Source organism: Cryptomeria japonica, unplaced genomic scaffold (assembly GCF_030272615.1).
Source record: "Cryptomeria japonica unplaced genomic scaffold, Sugi_1.0 HiC_scaffold_881, whole genome shotgun sequence".
Lineage (NCBI taxonomy): Eukaryota > Viridiplantae > Streptophyta > Pinopsida > Cupressales > Cupressaceae > Cryptomeria > Cryptomeria japonica.
The window spans coordinates 20,586-25,000 of NW_026729601.1; the positions used below are offsets into that span (position 1 = coordinate 20,586).

The following is a 4,415-nucleotide window of genomic DNA, read 5'->3' on the forward strand; positions in this document are numbered from 1 at the left end:
TTTTTGTCTCGCATCCCACTTTTGGCCTGTGGCCTTTTCGGGGTCGATTCTCGTTTTGGGCATCAGAGCATGTTTCTTCTCCTAAAACCCAATATTTGTTTATTAAGTCTCGGAACACATTTTTGTTCTCGTGGACCCATCATGGGTCTTGGAACGCATTTGTGGTCCTTGGGTCCCATTTTGCATCCCGAAACTTGTGTTTTGGTGCTTGATCCCTATTTTGGGTGCCCACCTTGCACCAAGTGCGCACCCGGGGCAAACCGAGCGCCTTGGTGCACCGGGGCAAGATCGAGCGTGCACCCGAGGCGCCCCGAACATGCACCAAGGTGCACTCGGCCCACATGTGAGCGCAGGTCGTTGCGCCCGAGGTGGTGTGTGGGCACCGCGTTGCAGACGGGACACTGCACGCACACGACGCCCCCTCCAGGTGCACGCACGTAGGCCGGGCCGGGTGCACACCCGACGCCCTAGCAAGGTGCGCGCACCCGGGCAGGGCTCACACTTGGCGAACGGGGCGCACTTCGCGAGGGAGGGTGTGCACCTCGACGGGGGTGGGTGGCCGGGGTGGATTCGCACGTGGGTCGCGGTTTGCTAAGTACACACTGCGACAAGCTCATAACGGGTGCGATCATACCAGCGTTAGTGCACCGGATCCCATCAGAACTCCGCAGTTAAGCGCGCTTGGGCCGGAGTAGTACTGGGATGGGTGACCTCCCGGGAAGTCCCGGTGTTGCACCCTTTTTTAGTTTTTCGCCGGGCGTCGCAATGCTATTTGAATAAACCTTTTGCCCGTTTGCGTTCTCGTCGGGGCCGGGCCGGGCCGGGGTGCGCTGCCCGCACTACCGCGCGCGCGGGGGCGACACCGAGCGCGCACCCGAGGCGCCCCGAGCACACAGGCCACGGTGCAACCCGGGCGTTGTGCGCGCACCCCGGTGCGCCCGAGGTGCTGCGCGCGCACCCAGGTGAAATCGGTGTGCACCTCGGCCAGTGCGCGCTCGGTCGAGTCGCGCACGTTGGCCAAGGTGCACGGTGATGTTTCTTACTCTAAGGTTCCGCACCAGACGCCCGGGACAGGTGAGCGAAGCTGGGCGGGGCCGGGTGCGCGGCCGGGGCAGGTGCACGCAGCTGGAGAGAGCTTTGGAGCACACTTCGGAGCGCACCAATGATGCGCTCCATTCAAAAGTTTCCTGAAAAGGCAAAAAAAGTTGAGATTATAGAATTTCCCACTTGAGAGATTGTAAAAAAAAAAAATTTAAAATGAAGGAAACGCGGGTGCCAAGGTGTGCGCAGCCCAGCCAAGGTGTGCGCACCAAGGCGCCCACCCTGGCGAAGGTGCACGCAAGGTGCGCACCCGAGGCAAACCGGACAATTAACCCAACTTTCGACTTCGCGCGCACCTTGGAGCGCACTTCGGAGCGCTCCTTGGTGCGCACCAATCTTGGGCACCTCGGAGTGCACCATGGCGCCCACCAAGGTGCGCACCCGGGGCAAACCGAGCTCCGACTTCGTGCGCACCTTGGAGCGCACGAAAGGTGCGCACCATGGCGCCCACCAAGGTGCGCAGCCCAGCCAAGGCGTGCGCATCAAGGTGCGCACCCTGGCGAAGGTGCGCACCCGGGGCAAACCGAGCTCCGACTTCGTGCGCACCTTGGAGCGCACAAAAGGTGCGCAACCCAGCCAAGGTGTGCGCACCCCGGTCAAACCGAGCTCCGAATCGTGCGCACCAGAGGTGCACGCCATCGTGCGCACCTTGGAGCACACTTCGGAGCCCTCCTTGGTGCGCGCCGATGTTGCGCACCTCGGAGCGCACCCGGGGAAAACAATGCAATTAACCCGACTTTCGACTTCGTGGGCACCTCGGAGCGCTCTCGGGTTCGCACCTCGGAGCACACCGAGGTGCGCACCTTTGATGCGCTGCCTTCACCAATTTCCAGAAAAGGCAAGAAAACATTGAGAAGGTGTGCGCACCGAGGTGCCCACCCTGGCGAAGGTGCACGCGAGGTGCGCACCCGGGGCAAACCGGGCTCCGACTTCGTGCACGCCGCACCTTGGAGCACACTTCGGAGCGCTCCTTGGTGCGCACCAGGGCGCGCAACCCAGCCGAGGTGCCCACCCCGGCGAAGGTGCACGCGAGGTGCGCACCCGGGGCAAACCGGGCTCCGACTTCGTGCACGCCATGGTGCCCACCGCGGCGAAGGTGCACGCGAGGTGCGCACCCGGGGCAAACCGGGCTCCGACTTCGTGCACGCCGCACCTTGGAGCACACTTCGGAGCGCTCCTTGGTGCGCACCATGGTGCCCACCAGGGCGCGCAACCCCGCCGAAGGTGCACGCGAGGTGCGCACCCGGGGCAAACCGGGCTCCGACTTCGTGCACTGCCGCACCTTGGAGCACACTTCGGAGCGCTCCTTGGTGCGCACCATGGTGCCCACCAGGGCGCGCAACCCCGCCGAAGGTGCACGCGAGGTGCGCACCCGGGGCAAACCGGGCTCCGACTTCGTGCACGCCATGGTGCGCACCGCGGCGAAGGTGCGCACCCGGGGCAAACCGGGCTCCGACTTCGTGCACGCCGCACCTTGGAGCACACTTCGGAGCGCTCCTTGGTGCGCACCAGGGCGCGCACCACCCAGCCGAGGTGCCCACCCCGGCGAAGGTGCACGCGAGGTGCGTACCCGGGGCAAACCGGGCTCCGACTTCGTGCACGCCGCACCTTGGAGCACACTTCGGAGCGCTCCTTGGTGCGCACCATGGTGCCCACCAGGCCGCGCAACCCAGCCAAGGTGTGCGCACCAAGGTGCACGCGAGGTGCGCACCCGGGGCAAACCGGGGTCCGACTTCGTGCACGCCGCACCTTGGAGCACACATCGGGGCGCTCCCGGGTTCGCACCGGCGTTGCGCACCGTGGTGGGCACCTCGGAGCACACCAAGGTGGGCAGCGAGGTGCGCACCTTTGATGCGATGCCTTCACTAATTTCCATAAAAGGCAAAAAAAAAACGAGATTTTAAAATTTCCGTTTTGAAAGATAGTGAGAAAAAGGGAATGCTGGTGCCATCTTGAGCCCGCCCTGGTGCGCAGCCCAGCCAAGGTGTGCGCACCAAGGTGCCCACCCTGGCGAAGGTGCGCGCCCGGGCAATTAACCCAACTTCCAACTTCGCGCGCGCCAGGGTGGGAGCGCACCCAACAACCGGGCCTGGGAAGAGCCAATGCGAGAAACCCCACCAAACGCTCTGACAAAAAAAGAGGGGGCGCTCCAGTAACCCCGCTTCGGAGCGCACCCTGGGCAAACCCAGCCAAGGTGCCCACCCCGGCCAAGGTGCAGGCGAGGTGCGCACCCGGGGCAAACCGGGCTCCGACAACGTGCACGCCGCACCTTGGAGCACACTTCGTAGCGCTCCCGGGTGCGCACCTCAGAGCACACCAAGGTGGGCAGCGAGGTGCGCACCTTTGATGCGCTGCCTTCACTAATTTCCAGAAAAGGCAAAAAAAAAAGGAGATTTTAAAATTTCCGTTTTGAAAGATAGTGAAAAAAACGGAACGCGCGTGCCATCTTGAGCCCGCCCTGGTGCGCAGCCCAGGTAAGGTGCCCACCCTGGCAAAGGTGCGCACCCGGGCAATTAACCCTACTTCCGACTTCGTGCGCGCCAGGGTGGCAACCGGGCCTCGGAAGAGCCAATGCGAGAAACCCCACCAAACGCTCCGACAAAAAAAGAGGCGGCGCTCCAATAACCCCGCTTCGGAGCGCAGCCGGGGCAAACCCAGCCAAGGTGCCCACCCCGACGAAGGTGCACGCGAGGTGCGCACCCGGGGCAAACCGGGCTCCGACAACGTGCACGCAGCACCTTGGAGCACACTTCGAAGCACTCCCGGGTGCCCACCGGCGTTGCGCACCGTGGTGGGCAGCGAGGTGCGCACCTTTGATGCGCTGCCTTCACTAATTTCCAGAAAAAGGCAAAAAAAAATGAGATTTTAAAATTTCCGTTTTGAAAGATAGTGAAAAAAAAGGAACGCGGGTGCCATCTTGAGCCCGCCCTGGTGCGCAGCCCAGGCAAGGCATGCGCACCAAGGTGCCCACCCGAGGTGCACACCCGGGGCAAACCGGGCTCCGACTTCGTGCAGGCCGCACCTTGGAGCACACTTCGGAGCGCTCCTTGGTGCGCACCATGGTGCCCACCAGGGCGCGCAACCCAGCCAAGGTCTGCACACCAAGGTGCCCACCCCGGCGAAGGTGCACGCGAGGTGCGCACCCGGGGCAAACCGGGCTCCGACTTCGTGCACGCCATGGTGCCCACCGCGGCGAAGGTGCACGCGAGGTGCGCACCCGGGGCAAACCGGGCTCCGACTTCGTGCACGCCGCACCTTGGAGCACACTTCGGAGCGCTCCTTGGTGCGCACCATGGTGCCCACCAGGGCGCGCA

General features: G+C 63.9%; 1 non-coding gene across 1 annotated transcript; it reads left to right on the plus strand.

Moving 5' to 3' along the window:
* Positions 1-620: 620 nt before the first annotated feature.
* Positions 621-739, plus strand: LOC131872912 (5S ribosomal RNA). Its single transcript, XR_009370973.1, has one exon. It is a non-coding gene; the product is annotated as a 5S ribosomal RNA (ribosomal RNA).
* The last annotated feature ends 3,676 nt before the right edge of the window (positions 740-4,415 follow it).